This window comes from Myotis daubentonii, chromosome 11 (assembly GCF_963259705.1).
Source record: "Myotis daubentonii chromosome 11, mMyoDau2.1, whole genome shotgun sequence".
Taxonomy (NCBI): Eukaryota; Metazoa; Chordata; class Mammalia; order Chiroptera; family Vespertilionidae; genus Myotis; species Myotis daubentonii.
Genome location: NC_081850.1, coordinates 42,464,237 through 42,482,997, shown reverse-complemented (window position 1 = coordinate 42,482,997; position 18,761 = coordinate 42,464,237). Strand labels below are relative to the sequence as shown.

Sequence of the window (18,761 nt, the reverse complement as noted above, 5' to 3'; positions counted from 1 at the left end):
TCTGTCAACCAAAAGTCTGTCTTTTAGACAGTCATTAGAAACCTCGTTATCTTTCTCTTTCTTTTTCTCTCCTTCTTTCTTTCTTTCTCTTTTTGGGTTGAGAAAACATGAAATTCAAAGACTGCATCACTACTATTTATCTAAGGAAAATTTTAAAACTGACGTCTTTTCATATCCACACCATGGCCACACCAGAAATAGAATAACCTTGTAGTGAACATGGGAGAGGTGCATTTAGGACCTGTGCCTCATACAGACCAGAGTTGGGGATTTCTACCAAAATACAGTTGGATAGGATGTTATCTGGATAAAAATGAAGTCAATTAGGAAATCTTATTTGAGGTCAAAATTCCTTTATATGCTTATAAGCACTTTGTATATGTGTCTCCACACCAGAGAGGGAAGGAAAACCTGCATTTAAGACACACCATTATTGACTAGACCTCCCCCCCGCAGGCATCACTAGACATACCCATATTCTTGTGGTTTCACTGAACTGGACTAATTTTATGGTTTTTTAGTGTTGGACCCCACATCTAGTCTCCCATGGAAAATAAAATTATTATAAAATGTAGACTCTATGCCAGAGTGTTAAAATGGTATCTCCTTCTCTGTCACTCTGATGGAAATAAACTTTTTATTGGCTAATGGCCAGCTAAATGGGAGAGGAATAGGGCAGCAAAGAGGGAGAGAGGAAGAGTCTGGGAGAGATTTAGAAATGTTGATCTCTGGGCAAATGAAAAGGGGATTAGAGTAAATCATTGGAGAAGTGACAGATGAGAGTCACAAGAGAAAATGATTTGCAACACCTCCATAGATTTGGGTTTAAATCTAACTTTGCCTCTTACTGGTTACGTGATTTGGGGCAAGTTACACTAATGCTCTTAAGACTCAGTTCCCTCATCTATGAAATAGGGATTATAATTGAGCTACCTCAAAAAGGTCTTGTAAGAATTAAATAAAATCTTGTCTTTTAGTGTCTGGCATAGCACATAGGAGACTAGTAAATACTAAGGACCTCCTTCCCTCATGCTGCTTTCATCTACCCCAGCATATAGCATGCAGAGGAAGAAGAGAGTAAGACACGTAGAAAGAGGAAAAGATACAAATGTTTGGTAATTTTGCATGTTTCTATTCTAAAAGAAAAGCTATTGAAATTTTGGCATCTTTTTTTTTCTTCAGTCCCATGACCTCCTTGGAGTTCCAAGCAGAGAAGTAAAACTGTCCCTCTCAAATCACTGTGGGACAACCCTGTGTCCAGATGCCTCTGCCCCAGGCTGCACAGCACTCTCCCTGGGATGTGCACTCCCAGAGCGGCCCCTTTGCTCTCAACTCCTAGAGTTAAGGAGGGCAATGTGTGCTCAGAGGCTTGGAACTCGTGTGCAAATCTATCGCTCTTTACAACTACCCCTGAGCATCTGGAAAGACAAGAGCATCCACACTTTATGACTCAGAGGCTTAAGTGACACCTCCAAAAGTCCTAAAGGAATGTTTTGTCTCCATCAATGAACAGGTTTTGTAGAGTTCTGAAAAAGGGCCTTTTTCAAAGTCCAGAATTATACAAATTAAAAACAACTACCAAAAGAAACAAAAAGGTTCTGTGACTTGACCAAGGTCGTATAATAAATTAGGGTCACATCACTGACTTTTTGAGTCAACATCACGTCTATGCTCTTCTGCAATGGCCCAACTGGTCCAGCCCAGGATGAGGGACACAATGTTCCTCTTTGAACAATTTGTACTTGGAAACTGAGACTGTCTTTAGAAATTCTTACTTTTCTCCTGGGGCCAAACACTGCATCACTGATTCGAAAATGCTTACGTTTTAGAAACAACTGCAAAATAGAATCATTCATTACACCCCTCAGCAGCACAGACCAACCCTGCCTTACCACACTCGCAATTGATATTTCATTTGTGGGAAGGCATTCTTTCTCCTATTGCTAGTCAATGTTATTTGTAGCCTAATCATTTATTCACAAAATAATCCCACTTACTTGTGTTTCATATATATATCTTTTCTAAGGGACTCAATACATTTAAATATGCCCAATAAGGCAGTGCAATTTGCAACTTAATAGAAAAAAGTATATTAACAATACAATATGGTTTTTGTATGAGGAACGAAAAAAATTCACCCCAAAGTGTTGGCCCTGAGACACATGAGGGAAAGCAGCAAGGCACAGATACTCACGTGGTCTACAAGGGTAATTTTTCAGCAACAGCTGAGGAGAGCACAGGTCATAACCCATGACCAGCATTGGTGAAAGACAAGTAATAATGGACAATAACATGTTCTGTTTCCCCAACCACTTCTGTCAGTCAGACAGGTTATTTTATCTTCTCTTTCTCTCTCTCTCTCTCTCTCTCTCTCTCTCTCTCTCTCTCTCTCTCTCATTCAAATACAAAATAGAAAGAACACAGACTGGGGGGAGGGGGGGGGACATAACTTGAAATATGGGGCAAAAGGAAAAATTAGCCAAACACTAATGCAGGTTCATATCAAATTGCTCCATACTTTAAAGTTACAGTTAGCATCACATAGCTTTTGTTTTCCCTAAATAAATCTGTCTTGAGCCCCCCAGTGCCAAATTATAGAATGTTAGTATCCTCCTCATCTCACCCTCTTTAAAATATGAAAAGATCTGGGAGAGAGGTGAGGTGATTCTGATATCATCGTCTGAAAAAGAGAGACCCTGGAATCTGAAGGGTCTGCTGCTACCTCTGGTTTTCATCGCCACGTGGTGTTGGGTCTGCATCGTCACTCTGATCTGCTGTGGATCTGAGTCCCTACAGAGTTCACCTTGAATCTTTATGGGAAGATGATCCTGCTCCCTCAAGAGTAGTTTTGATACAAAATGTTGTGGGTTCCCAGAATCACAGCTCTAAGTGTCAGCCTTTCCCTGAGCAGCCATCCCTGCAAACACCAGCCCCACTTCCCTGTACTGTCAGTAATTCAAACCACCACCATTGTGGACACAGAGCTACTGTCTCCTTTCCTTCTCTGGGATCCACTAATTCTTTCCTCCCTAAGATCAAGCAACTTTCCCCCATTAACCCCTGAAATGCAAAAGGCCTCACTATATGCTCTGGGTAGACAACAGGGCTTACCCAAACACCAGCTATGTATGCTACCAGGATTGCCTCTAGAGGACCCATTAGCTTTCAAAACACAAGAAGCCCACATCTGCAATACTGTCAACAATAAAAAATTTAAATTAAAAAAATAATTTTTAAAATAAAGAATACACACCAACACAAAACACAAGAGGCCTGATTTTAAGTTTTTGCCAGCAACCTCCTTAGCTGCATACCCTGATGATTTAGGGGTATGAAGTTGTTCTTCTACAGGGAAGAACCAACATAAGCATGACATCAATGATTTAACCTCCTTAGAATGATAATGAATCTTTGTCACCTCTTTTACTAAAGCAGAAAAATAAACCAAGTTCAATCAAAAGTGAGATATCTTAGACTGGTGCAGCCACTGTGGAAAACAGTATGGAGTTTCCTCAGAAAGTTAAAAATGGAGCTCCCATTTGACCCAGTAATCCCACTTCTAGGACTATATCCCAAGAAATCAGAAACACCAATCAGAAAGGACATATATACCCCTTTGTTCATAGCAACACAATTTACAATAGCTAAGATTTGGAAACAGCCTAAGTGCCCATCATCAGATGAATGGATTAAAAAACTATAGTACATTTATACAATAGAATACCATGCTGTATAAAAGAAAAGGAATTTTTACCATTTTCAACAGCATGGATGGACCTGGAGAGCATTATGCTAAGCAAAATAAGTCAGTCGGAGAAAGATAATTATCACATGGTCTCACTCATTTGTGAAATAACAACATAAACTGATGAACAAAAATAGATCCAGAGACAGAGAAATACTGAACAGACCTTCAAACCTCAGAAGGAAGGCAGGGTTGGGGGGTGGTGGGGGTAAGAGATCAACCAAAGGACTTGTATGCATGCATATTAGCATAACCAATGGACACTGACACTGGGGCGGTGGGGGTTTGTCCTGGGGGGTGGGAGTGGCGGGAAGGGGTCAATGGGGGAAAAAGGAGGCATATGTAATACTTTAAACAATTTTTAAAAAGCTGGACTAAGAACTAGAACACCCCCCCACACACAAGTAATAACTTAGTATGATATTTGCAAACATTTTGTGTTCCTGCAAATAGTTAATCTCAACAACATGCATTATTACTACTTGCTCCATAAAGTTTGTGCAAATGAGAAAATAGGAAAGACAGAATGGAAAATTAACATACATCCAGGGTGGGGCAAAGTATGTTCACAGTTGTCAGTATGCAAAACAGAGTTCATTCCTGTCTTATTATTTATTTATTGTTGTATTATTTTCATACATATAACTGTAAACCTCCTTTTGCCCCACCCTGCATGGAAAGTTGCTGGACATTCAGTAGATTACTGTTTATTTTCTCATATACATCTATACCGTTTATTTGAAGCTTCACAACAACCTAGCTGATAAAGTATGTATACACGTTTTGGGACACCCTGTATGTTAAATTTATCTTGCAGATCAAAGAACTATGGTTCAAAGAGGTGGAAAAAACTCAATATCAAATAGAAAATTGTGAAGCCAGAATTTGGATTGTCAACTTCTTTTCCACTCCATATTCTGATGCTTACAAAGGAAAAGACAAGCAGCAGCTTGGTTTTCTAACTTCTAAAATGGGAATCTCATACTATTTGAAGAAAAAAAATCAAATAATAATTTTTTCCTTAAGACTGTGCTTCAGAACAATTTCATTCACTCTGTGTTACATTCCACAGTATCATTTGAGGAGACTATTGAGTGCCGATTTGTCCCTCCAGAACCTCTGGAGAAAATGTCGCCCCTGTCTGTGTAATTAGAGCACTGTGGAAATCCCAAGACCAGCTAGAGAGAGATTTGTGCAGGAGAACAGGCATCGTGTTAACAAACACAACTCTAGCGAGTAATCCCAGAGGCGATCAGTGGGAAACACAGCCAGGAGGTAAGGACACACCTGGACAAAGAAATGATTTGGTGAGAGGGAAAATAAAATAAAGAGGATTCAAAGACATAATAATTTATTTGGACTTGATAGAGCTTCATGGTATGGTTGTGTGAGTCTGAAAAGAGAAGGCTGTCCTGGTACCAGAGGGAACATCTGTCCTGGAAGAAACTTGCTGCACTGTCCAGGATTCTGCCTGTCCTCACCCTTCTTCCTCCTCCAGCATCAACTCAGCTGCTGCAATTAGAGAAAAAACAGACAGCAATAGTAGGAAGTCCTAAAGGCATTATCACAGTCCTGGCCTCCTTTGCTTTTCAAAGTCACCTCCCATTTCATTTGATTCAGAGTGCCCCCATCTTGCAAAAAAAAAAAAAGAAAGAAAGAAAGAAACTAAAATACAGAGAAGCTGAGTGAGTTATCTATGTGACTGGCATCATTGGATTTCAGCACTAGAAATAGCTTCCCTAATATTCAGCTCTGTATTCCTACTGGACGAATGAAGAGAGAAGAATGTAGAAGAAACTCCCCTATTCAGAGCATTTTTTGTTTTATCCTCTCACCCTTGCTGTGTGACACACACACACACACACACACACACACACACACACACACACACTCATGACCAAACATACACACACCATTATACACATATTAAAGCAATGGTTCCATGAAGAGAAATAAGAGTTGCTGGGCAGATTGAGCAAGGCAGGGAATACCTTGCATTGAGATTGTAGTGAAGATTCACAATGGAACTGGTTTGGCTCACTGAGGTCTGTTTGCATTGTGGAAAAACTCAGTCTTCTTTTAGACTTTGTTAGGCAGTGGATAGAAAAAGGGGAAATTCTGTACACTAACACCTTGGTCAATTAAAGAATGAGAAAAAAAGTAACTGAAACTCTTCTGAAATTAGTCTGTGAGAAGAGCTGGAGTCTTTGTTATTATCCCTCTAATATTATCTTTTTATAACAACAGAATAGTGTTATGGTATTGGGACCTCGGTTAGAGGCATCAGTTTTTTTTGTATCTACTTCATACTCAAGGCGTACTCAGGTCTGATTTTCAATGTGGCTTCTCAACAATTGGTGAAAGGGTGATGTTTCTTCAAGATAAACTTTGGATCTTTTTCCAGTACCTCCCTTAAATCTAGCCCTTCCTTCCTTCCTTCCTCCCTCACTCCCTCCCTCCCTCCCTTCCTTCCTTACTTCTTTGCTTCCAAGTATCAGATATTTGATTGGATTGAAGTATGTCAACCTAACTGGCAAAGTAAGTCTATTTTGACAGCCTACCAATTGTTGTTTTGGCAACAAAACAAAGCGAAACAAAACCTTCCTCCAATGCACAGCAATATCCTGGGAGACAAAAAGGTTTTTGAGAAAAGTTTAATAGAGAAATAGGAAAGGTTACAAGAGTCTAGTCTAAACATTAATGAAGATTTATTATTTATGTGTCTGTTACTTACAAATTGCCCCAGAAACAATCTACATATTCAGCCTTAGCTACTGAGAAGAGAACAAGTAAATGATAAGCAAACAGGCCTTTGGGCTATAAAATCAAAAATTATTTAGCAATTCTCACTCACTAGGAATGTTCATTTCCCACCTAGAAAAGAGACCAGCATCAAAATTCCTCAGTCCTCCCTCACTCAGCTCTAAACCTCATAAATAATGGTGACTATATCTATGCCACACTGGGTTGTTCTACTCCCTTTCCTCCTGGGAGGCCAAACATTTTACCCACAGGAGCATTTATCCCTGTTGAGACTGGAAGATAGACCACAATAAGCAGCTACTTGGTAGGCCCTCCAATCCCTTCTCTCTGTTTTGGATGCCACTTCAGCCAGAATCAGGACATCCTGCTAGGACATCTTTTAAGACTTCCATCCAAAAGGAGCCTCGTTTAAATGTAAATCAAAATCAAAACACTTCTTCCAAATTGAAATGCTTACAATTCGGTCAGAAGTTATCCTATTGTCACAAAGTAGAAAGCATTATTTTCAACTCGGTGAGTTCAGACACTGTTACAAGTGGAACTACTGAAGAGAAATTAACATTTTAATACCATTTTAAATTTTTGCCTCTATTCTGTTTCAGGTTCTCATATGGTTTCAGGCAAGAGTCATGTGCAGAATCCTCTGTGCTTAGCACAGAAACTGAAATGATTTTATTTAACTTTGGTGCTGTTAGACATTCTCTAAGAATTTGGTGTTTCTCCTATATCTGAGAAATAAACTCATGAAAGTCTCACTTTTGAGAGCCCTGAAAAGTTATGAAAAAGTCTTCTTTTATATGTGTTTTTATAAGTGACTCTGGCTAACACACTTTCCTAAATAACATCTGTCTGCTGTTTCCCCAGGACTTGCCCAAACAGTGGAAGAGGGACACATCCCCTATCCTTTACAGTAGAGAAAGACTTGCCATTTGCAAGTTAAATCACAACAAAAACAAAAACCTGAATGCAACACACACTGGACCTTCTATATTCCAAGAAAAAGTGCATTGGACCAGGTTGATGTTCGGAAGTTAAGTTGGAGAGTCGGGCTTTAGAATGTTTTTCATTTATATAAGGAAATAATGAGCCCAATTATCCTGGAAGGGGGAGAGACTGCAAGGCCATTGAGAGGACCCGCGAGGATGTGGAAGTTGATCACATGTACCCCTGCATCACTAATAGGCTGCTATAGCCCATTTCCTCCCAATAGGCATCTCCATGACTGGTGAAAAGGAGGGAAATGCCCATACTACCAGTTCTTAACATTAAAGAGGAGACATAGATTCAGGGAGTTTAAACTTTCATACCTTGGGGTTCGCTCAACAAGCAACATGAAATCTGGAAGTTGGGCTCATGAGTATTCTAAAGTTCTATGTAGCTTTTAAATTTAGTTTTATAAAACAAAACCAAAAAAAAATCTCCTTAAAAAATGCAGATGTATATGTGAAGAAGAAGGAGTCAGGACACCCCTTAAATATCACTAGTTTTTCCCCAATATCCATACTAATCTCTTTTCCTGAATTTTGCTGGGCACATGGTTACCCACCTGAAGACTAACTTTCCCAGCCTCCTATGGGTTAGCCCATTGGCCTAGTTCAGTACAATGGGTTGTAAGAAGTAATCTGTACAACTTCCAGGTTATGGTCTTGAATAGAATTTGTGTCTTCCACTTTTTCATTGACAATCTGTCAGGCTGGGGCACAAGCAGGTGGTAGCAAGACACCATCACCCACATTAATGAAGGCAGCACCCTTCGGCAGTGGTCGGCAAAACGTGCCTCGCGAGCCACATGTGGCTTTTGGCCCCTTGAGTGTGGCTCTTCCACAAAATACCGACTTCTGCGCATGGGCCATGAAGTTTCAATCACACTGTACGTGCACGCCCGCACGTGGTATTTTGTGGAAGAGCCACACTGAAGGGGCCAAAGAGCCGCATGTGGCTCACGAGCCGCAGTTTGCGGACCATGGCCCTAGGGAATGGTAGAGTCAGGAAACAGAAAGAACTCTGGGTCCCTGGATAACCTCATCCAGGGCTGCCTTTCCCTGGATTCCCTGCCAACCTGGATTTGTATGTATAAAAGAAAGAAACTTCTATATAGTTTAAACCACTGCTATTTGGTTTCTGCTAAAGCAGCCAAACCAGTACCCTAATATAGAACATCAACATGGAGCATCCTTCTTTTTAGAAAATTAAAGCCGCCCTGGCCAGGTAGCTCAGTTGGTTAGAGCATCATCCTGCTAAACCAAGGTTGTGGATTTGATTCCCGGTCAGGGCACATACAAAGATTAACCAATGAATGCATAAATAAGTGGAATGACAAATTGATGTGTTCTCTTTCTCTCTCTCTCTCTTTCTCTCTCTCTCAAATCAATAAATATAAAAAGGAAAAAAGAAAATTAAAGCAAATTTAAATGCGTGTGTGTGTGTGTGTGTGTGTGTTTGTATCTAGTGCCAATCCAGGTTTTGCAGTAACAAATACTAAGCCATTAGCATTTGTTAATGGCTTAGTAATCTCTAGACTATAAAGAACCTCCATTCCAAGTCTGAGTTTTATGAATTTTACCTAATTGAAATCTAAGTCAAAGATGTAAATGAATAAGAAGGTAAAAAGTGGTTAAGGGTCATTTTATTTGCTTTTTTTTTTAATGACTGGCACCTAGAATAATTCTGGATTTTATAAGTAGTATATCAAATAAATAGATGGGTGAATTCATAAGCATACCAGGAGCACTTCCTATGTGCCAAATATACATTCTCTTCAAATTTCACTGATGCATTATTTTTTTAAATGCCAGCAAATAAAAATGTTATATTCACTGTGACTTCTCACTTGAAAACTAAAGATGAGGTTTCTCCATGGTACTTGAGCTATATCCCTCCATCCCCTGCTCCCATCCCCACTTCCACCACACCCCCACCTCCACCACTCATCCCCAAATTCCCTCTGCAAAGAGGAAGGCATGAATCTCCTGATATTTTGACTGCCTTCTACCAGCTGAGGTGAATGAAGGCAGTGGATCCAGTATGAGCCAGCTTACACTGGCCAGTCTGGGACAATCACTCAAAGCCATTTTGGGACAATCCTGTGAATCATTCCACATATCCCTATTCTTTAGACACAAATATTATCCCCACATACAGATGAAGAAACTGAGGCACAGAAAGATGAGTTTGCCTAAGATGGCTTCAGAGGCTACGTGCAGCCTCAACACTTTAATATGCGCCTTCCTACCATGCAGGGCGAGTACAGCAGGGAAGTGGCACCTGCCCCTGTGGTGAATGCCCAGACTGAGCCTATGAGTCCTGGTGGCCAGGCTAAGACCCCACAGTCATCCAGGCCTACAGGGAGAGAACCAGGGTGTGAGGACCTGATCTGAAATCAAAGCCTACAGCCCCTCCCCCAAGGGAAGATCAGTTAGATGAGAACTGACTAGGATGCAAACCAGTTTGATGCCCCAAAGTTTACTTGTATATTTGTAAGTCTATATCCCATAGAATCTTCGGCTCCCCCACCACCATTTTCTGCTGTTGTCCTTAAAGTAACCCACAAACTAATTATTGTATGACCTAGGGCTAGATTCCAAGAAAAGGTATCCTGAGCTATGTGAACTTATGACTGATTAGGAAAAAAATCTAGAACAGGAATAGTCACACTTTGAGACCTCCTCAAAATACCATTTTCTACCTCAAGTGAAGCTTCAATCAAAGTATAGAACTTACATAGAATTTACCAAGAAGTGGCAATGCAGCCTGTTACAAATTTCAAAAATATTGTAAGACTTAAATTTTAGTTCTAGCTAGAGGTGTCCTTGGGTGAAGTAACTTTGCCTCTCCAGACCTCAGTTTCTCATCATAAAATGAGGATGTTGGATTGGCTGGCTGATCAACCCTGGTGATCCATGACTCATTGCTACCAAAATGAAATGAAATGAAATAAAATATCATATCTTACTCTTCTAATAAATATGTGTGATAAAACAGATCTTGAATGGTATTCCAACTTATAAATGTCAATTGTCAAGATACAACGAGGTCCTTTAGACGTTTCGTCCCACTCAAATTTTGACAGTCTTCTTAGGCACACATTCAGTGAAACAATGATCAGCAGAAGCCTCAATATTAACTATGTATTACAGAGTTTATTTCCCACAGGAAAAACCTCCAGGAAAGGTTATCTTAATCAAAAAGGAAAATAGGTCATCAAAATTAAATATTGCCAAGTTGCAGCCCATGGGAGACAGATAGGAATATCTTCACTCACATTTTTAATCAGGATAATAAGTGAATAGTTAGCACTTTCCTCCTCATCCCAATGAGTGTGCTTTCTTAGTTTCAAAAGTGATCAAACCTTCCTCTAATCAACCCTTTTCCTTTCCAGATCTCTCTCGCTGAATCTAAGGGGCCCACAATTCGAATGTCACCATCAGACTCAAGAAGGTTTCCAAGGAGAGAGGCCTCTCAGAGAAGCCACTTGATTTAGGAAGTTATTCCCAGATTAAATCATCCCCTGACTAGCTCTTGGATGTCTGAATAAGCAGAAACACTGGTTCTCTTATTTGTTAACTTTTTTTTTAAAGAAAGCCAGATGCCATTAGAAGCCTTTAAAGTTAATAAGACTATCTCAAGAAGAGTTCAGAAGAATATACTCATTCATTAACTGTCAATCCTTTGATATACATAATAGATTAAAATTGATAGCAATAATTAAATTTTAATTGGAAAAATTCCTGATAGATTTCATAGTCTCTTTTAAATGCCATATATGTATGCATTCATTCATTTATTCAACAAACACTTTTGTGTGCTAAAAACATGCTATGCTCCACACTAAGCAAAAAATAAATTCAAGAAAATATACCTACGACCTTCCTAATTTATTCTCAGGACAAAATGTGGTTCCTAAAAAAATGTTTATAGAGTTTGCTATTCACAAAACATCTCATGCCATCGAGGTATTCTTCATCTGCTTTCCAAAAACTAGAACCTGGGAAATAATATCCAAGTTTGATCTCAATCTCATGGACTGAGCAAATACATTCCCTGTCCAGAAAAACAGGTTCTGGCTTCCGACAGTTTGTGTGACTTGGAAGATTTTAAGTTGATTAGCAGGAACTGTGTTATTTTTGAGGCTGAAACCATTTCTGTTTCAAATAGCATTAAGTTGTACCCCAGGAATGATGAAAATGCCAGAAGTAATTTCCAGCATTCCAAAAGATTAAGGAATTGAAAACCAAATATTCTGGGTGAAAGCAAGTGTATAATAAGTGTTTATCCAAATTTTATATAAGAATATTATTGTCTGCACGTGCCAGCCCCACACGTCTGGGTTTCACACTCATTCTTTCTTTTCCCATATAATGGAACATATTATTCCCAAAGCAAAATACACAGGGCAGCAGCTTTCTTTTGAGCCTCTTTATTACAGATATATTGTCCATCTTTCAAGATGCTCAGAATCCCATCATAGGTAAGAATACCAGTGGCCATCTGCTTTCTGCTATCTTACACTTCGGCAAACGGAAGTTCAGAGGGGTCAAGGCTTGCCCAAAGTCACCAAATTAGTGGCAAAGACGTGAAAAGGAGAGCCCTATGCCTTCAGACCCCTGACTCTCCACCCAGCGCTGTTTCTATGGCATCACACAATCATGCTCAACATGTAGCCTTTGAGGCTAGAGCCTTGAAAGGATGGTCTTCTGTGTCTTCCCTTGAGGAGCAGCAGAGATTGTCTGCAGAAGAGGGTGTTAATATAAGTTTCCTTTCAAGGTTTCCCTTTGCTGCCTTTGTTCTTTTACAAAGAAGCAGTGATGCTCTGATTCATGCTCCACTGTTCTCCTTATGAGCTGTCCGTCAGCCTCCCTCTGGCATGAGTAAGAAAACAACGTGACAGACAGCTTCCCAGAGTCACTGTGTGTGGGCTTCCTTGTGTCCTGACTCTTCCCTCAGCACTTCTTAACTGTCTTTTACAATACATTGTAAGAAACATATATATATATATATATATATCTTTAATCACCACCATCCCCTTTTGGATTTCAAAGGAATAGCCTAGCAGCTCATCTTAAAGATGCAAACAGTTCCTTGTCTCGCCCATTTATCTCAAGTCACATGGAGAAAGTTCCTTGGCAGCTGCTCAAGGGAACAAAGGTGAAACCTCCAATTAAGAATGACTTATACGGACTCCTCCAGCCGAGACTTGCCCTGCCTGGTTAACCTCCTTTGCCCTGCTTTAAGGGGCGGGAGCCCATGTACTCAAAATTCATTTATTCCTGTTAGGGGTAATTATCTCAATTTTTGATGATGCTTCCAGCTATTTGAAGAGTAATGATATGCCAGTAAGATGTTTCTCTCCACTCAGGAAGAAAATATGAGGAGCTATATGACACAGATTGGGTCTCGGTTCATGAACACAGAAAATTAATAAGCCTCTTTAAAGCACAAGATTCAAAATTAAACTTCCCAACAGGCTATACTTTTTACGTCTTGATTGTGTTCTTTAAATCTAAATGACAAAAAATAAATAAATAAGCATAAATGATAGTAGGAACAGAGTAAGGAGCTATGAAGGCAAATTTTGCGATATCAAGGTATCACTGCCCTGGCCAATGTGGCTCAGTTGATGGGCATCACCCAGTGCACCAAAAGGTTGCCTGGTTGATTTCTGGTCAGGGCACATACAGATGGCAGTGATTGATGTTTTGCTGTCACATCGATATTTCTCGCTCTCCCTCTTCCTTCCTCTCTCTGCACAATCACTTTTAAAAAAAGATATCACCTTTATTAGAAGAGACAATTACACTGCCCTCGGTGAATGAGTACCCTCTGAGATAAAATTCCATCCTGTCTCTCTCTCTCTCCTGCCTTTCCTAGCTAACCTTCTTTTTTCAATGTCACTGTCCCCACTCACTCACTTCTGAATGAACACATTGCCATTTAGTTTTGGTCCAAACTATTTCAGGATCAGTAACACCATCCTTATGGCTAAATCCCAGACAATGTTCAATCCTTCTTTTATATAATGCTAGTATCATTTGGGAATTTCCCTTGCCCTTAAGCCCTAGGGCAGGGGTGGGCAACCCCTTGCAGGCGTGCCAAACAATAACCACTTCAGTCATGCACACATTTATTAAATTTTACAGAACTTTTGTGAGGCTCATGAATATGTCCCATCACACAAGAGCCTCAGTTAGCTCCCTGGCTCTTTCCCTTCCATCTCCTTTCCTCACCGTCTCCTTTCAGAATGACTCTAAGACTTCCAAATTATCCTAAAGATCAACCTTTTCTTCTTTTGAAACTTGGACATGAGTAGTTGTATTATCAAGGGTTTATCATCTCTCTCTGCAATAAGCAGTAACACTAACTTCTAACAGTTCCCTAACTTTTAACAGTTCTTTGATCCAAGTAGCATTTTTGACTCTTCACCACTCTCTCCTTGACATATGCTCTAGTCTGAGGTGCCATACTCTTAGGATTTTTCTTCTGTCCCTCTGATCAATTTTTTCTACACTCCTTTTAGGGCCATTTCTCCTCTGCTCATCCTCTAAATACTGATTCTTTTTTAGGATTCTGCCCCAAGCCCTCTTTTTTCCTAACCTAACATATATTTCACCTATAATCATGGCTTCAGTTGCATCCATATCTGTGGAGAGCAGCTATAGCGTTTGGATAGGATCAAGCCTTGGACTGAAGAGGAGGTATGGTCCTCTTGTAGCAAAGGCACATATAAGTCCCGGCTTGGAGGGCAAAGCCCTCCCAGCACAATTATAGCCAAAGGCTATGGTTGTATGTAAGCTTGACATTATAGTCCGACCTTGTAGTCCTAGGTAGCTGAGGGCTGTGGGCTGTGGGAGGTACAGCAAGTGCTGCCAAAACAAAGCTTGATAGAGTTTAGAGAATTGCAATAAGAGGAAAGAAGCAGATTTGAAACTCGCAAGAACATTGTAAACATCTTGACCACTCCTTTATTTTGCTTTGTGTGATCTGGCTATAAAATAAAGATTCGGCTTACAGGCTGTGTCACTGTGTCCTCATCCAGGTGCAGTGATCCACCTGGCCCCAACTATATTCTCTTGTCTGTTTTCTTTAATCCTTCACTACCCCTCCTCAGGTTCACCACTGGAAGTGCTGGACGCGGTTCACATATCTCCCGAATTTATATCTCTAGCACCACACTTACTTTCCTGACCATAATTCCCATAGCCTATTCCATGTTTCCCCTCAGACATGCCAAACACCTGATACTCAAACTCAAACTCAAACTCTCCGACACGGAATTCCTCTTCTTCCCAAACCTTCTCCTCCTGTGTGTGATATTCTCCCTCAACACCATCAGCCCATGCCAGGAAACTGTGCGTCTTACTTGACTCCTCCTCACTCTTCCTCCACTCACTCCACCCAGTCAGTCTCCAAGCCTCTTGATTCTAACTTACAAAGCTCTCTAATCCATTCATTTCTCTCTAGTTGCACTGACACTGCTCAGAAAGGCCACCATCGTGTCACACTGACTGGTCTCCTTGATTCCCCCTCTTGAATCAATTTTCTAATGGTTCCCTGAGAGACACTTCTGGGATGGAACTGGGATCTTGCATTGCCCCAGTGAAGACCCCTGCCCTTACCCTGAGGATGAAGTTCTGTGCACTCTGACCCTGCATAACCTCCACAGTCTCACGTCTCCGTGGTGTTCCTACTCTGTCCCTTATTGCACTCGGTTCTTCAAAGAAGCCGAACATTTTCTAACTGCAGTTTTCTGACATGCTGTTTTCTTGCTGAAAACACTCTCCTTTTTCATCTTAGCCCAACTTCCTTTAGAAAATCATTTCAATGTTACTTTCCCAGGAAGCTTGCTCTGACTCCTCTGGATTGCTTTTTGTGCCTCTATTGAACATGAATTTTAGGTGCAGGTGAGAGAAGTCCCTCTCAAAGTGATTTTTTTAAAAAAGAGAATTTATTGGCTCACAGGCCTGGTCAAATTCAAGAACTTAAATGGTCTCATCAAAAATGTGTCTTCCTTCATCACTCCCTTTTCCTCTCTGTTCAGCTTCATTTTCACATAATTTCTCTACTTGTAATGACAAGATGGCCATCAGCAGCACCAAAATTAAACCAATTTAGTAAGTAGATAAGAGTACCTTTTCCTGTCATTCCAGTTAGAATCCCAAGAATTCCTTACTGGGCAATCAGGATCCCATGTCTATCCTGAAGCTTTGGTGGACACAGGCTGGCAGTAGAAAAGGGTGAATTCCCCAAAGAAAATCAGGGTGCTGTTTCTAGGAGAGAGCGGATGAGGTTAAAGCTAAGCAGGCCAAAAATGGATGGATGGATGGATGGAAGGAAGGAAGGAAGGAAGGAAGGAAGGAAGGAAGGAAGGAAGGAAGGAAGGAAGGAAGGAAGGAAGGAAGGAAGGGAGGGAGGGAGGGAGGGAGGAAGGGAGGAAGGAAGGAGATGGGTAGAGAGATGGGGGGGGAAGGAAATCTTATTTCTTTAAATTATCCTTTATAATAATTAGATTTGTTGTTAAATGTAAAAAGATGGTTGTTGTTATTTTTGTTTGTTTGTTTCCTTGTTGACTTCAAAGGATACCACTGAGAAACACACAGCATAGGCAGAAAAAAGGCAAAGACAGGCAACAAGGAAAAGGATGCCAGACTACATTCCTTTGCAAGGGCAGCCTGTCTTCACTCTATACCCACTCCAGCTTATGAGCTTCATAAGCACTTGTTAAATAAATAAATGAGTGCATTAACTTGGGGGTGCACAACCCTTCCAGAGTGGAATTCTGAACATCCAACCTCTGTTTTCCATCTCAGGGTAGCACATCTGTTCTCTCTTGAGAGAAAGACACAGCAGCAGGAGGCATTAGTTTATAATAGGTAGCAGCAAATACAGGTAGAGGGGCCTAGTCCATGAATGCTAAGTGAAATAACTGAGGATTCTAGGGAAGTTAAATATATGGACGCCCTCAGATTTAAATAGCAATATGGAAAGAAAAAAATTTTTTACTTTGGTTTTAGAAGGTGGGAAGGATGTGAAAATAAAATTCCTCTTTGAGAAGCATTTCCCAAACAGTTTGGGGTTATTTTGTTTTTGTTTTTAATCTTCTTATGGTTTCTAAAGTAAATAAACTTAAGCTAAGTGGCATACTATTGCATTTCCAAGCTGCTTACAGCTCAACTTCTAAATATGATAAATAAATCCCAGAACAATTATGAAAGGGGTTACAAAACTGATTATCATAAAACTATGTGAGATCTTAAAATCTCAAGGAAAGATAAAATCATAAAAAGTGAAAATGGTCTTTGCCCTCTGTTCAGATATAGTTGTTTGGTTGGACTTTTTTGTTTTCTTTTCTTTTTGGAGGGGTTGGGGTGTACTTTTCGAAACATGGTTTTGTAAACTGTGCTCATGGTATACACAGCATGTCATATGTAAACAAAACTGACACAGTCCACTTATGGGGAAGGGAAATGGACTTTTATAAAGTACAAAATTCTACCATTATATTAATTTAATTGCTTATGCATTCAAGAAAATTTTTTGTGGCAGAAGCTATCAGGGACTAAGGATACAAAATTTGTAAAGCCTATATCTGCCTTTAAAAAGTCTCAATCTAAAAAGAGAAAAATATGTTTAAATACATCATTTCAGGCACTTCATTGAGGGGTATGTCCTCAACTAGTGGGGGTAGAAAAAAAGGTATGAGCAATTTCACCACAGATTAAATATAACAAGAAATCAACCCTATTTTTAAATGAAAATAGTGTTAGCATTTTTATGCTTTAGTATAGTGTTCACTATTGGGTTTTGGTAAAAAGAATTTACTACGTTTAAATAGTTTCCTTCATTTTTAAATTTCTTGGATACTTTTTATTAGGAATGGCTGTTAAATTTTATGATGCCTTTTAGGCATCTATTGATATAATTATTGACTTTCTTCATTTAATTTGTTGGTGTAATAAATTACACTGATGGATTTCCTCATATTGAACTATCCTTACAGTCTTAGAATAAATTCTACTAGATCATATTACACTGTTCTCATAATACACAGCTGGAATCAATTGCTACATGCTATACAGAATTTTTATATCTATATTAATACAGGAAAATATTATTTTATTTTTGTGATATATTGATCAACTTTTAGTAATAAAGTTATGTTAGCATTATAAAAAGAATCAGGAAGCTTTGGCTCCTTTTCTATGGTCTGGAATGATTCAAACATTGAATATTTTTATACATTTCTTTTATTGATTTCAGAGAGGAAGGGAGGAGAGAAATATAGAAACATCAGTGATGAGAGAGAATCATCGATCATTGGTCATCAAATGGCTGCCTCCTGCATGGCCCCTACTGGGGATCGAGCCCTGATCAGGAATCACACTGTGAGCTCCTGGATCATGGGTTGACACTCAACCACTGAGCCACACCATCCAGGCTTCATGTTCTATTTTTCACTGCATCACTGAGCATGTAACATCTTGTCCATGACCAACCTTTAGCATTAGGAGAGTTAATAGCTCAATAATTTCTTCCAAACCCCAGGCTCCAAACAAAAAACAGGCTTTTTACAAAATTAAGTCTCCTCAAACTCTATGTATAATATTTTTATCTGCTTGTTTGTCACCACAAGGTCACAAGTTGGCCAGTATATATCCAGTCAGCACATCATCACACCAGCATACCAAGCAGGTCAAAGTAGGCAAGGGGAACAATTTTCTCTTGCAAATCTTTGCATTTTTACCTGAACACGAAAGTATTTCAAAGGTGCTCCCTAGCAGACTTGCTACTGACAGGTTGTCAGTCAGAATTTAGTCACATGACCACTCCTGGCTGCAAGGATGGCTGGGAAAGTGTAAATTTGACAAAGGGGAAAAAGATCTCCATGACCAACTTAGACCAAGGCTGATTTAGTCCTTGAGGAAGGGCACTTTACCTCTCTGATCAAAATGCAGGTTTGGTCAACAAGGAAGTAGAGGGGAATGGCTATTGGTTGGACGCTAACAATGTCTATCATAGATACTCTGCATGTAGCATTACTAACAACATTTTTTTTTCATGACTCATGACTTGGGAAGAGAACCTGTGTGTTTATATGGTCTTAAATTAAGCAAAATCTCTATCCGGTTGGGTGTTTTCTCTTGATCCAGCTTTACAAGGCAACCAAACTTTCTCCTTGTTTTTGTATGTTTTTTTTATTTCTTTTCAAATCTCTAAGAGGTATACAACTTTATTGCCCAATTTTGTATTTCATTCTGAG

The 18,761-nt window shown here is 39.7% G+C and overlaps 1 long non-coding RNA gene across 1 annotated transcript in view; it reads right to left on the bottom strand.

Moving 5' to 3' along the window:
* Positions 1 to 5,106: 5,106 nt before the first annotated feature.
* LOC132212773 (uncharacterized) overlaps positions 5,107 to 18,761 on the bottom strand; it is a 41,091-nt gene continuing 27,436 nt past the window's right edge. The window contains exon 3 of the long non-coding RNA XR_009447782.1: positions 5,107 to 5,257. This is a non-coding gene — a long non-coding RNA (uncharacterized LOC132212773). The remainder of the gene's footprint in view (positions 5,258 to 18,761) is intronic.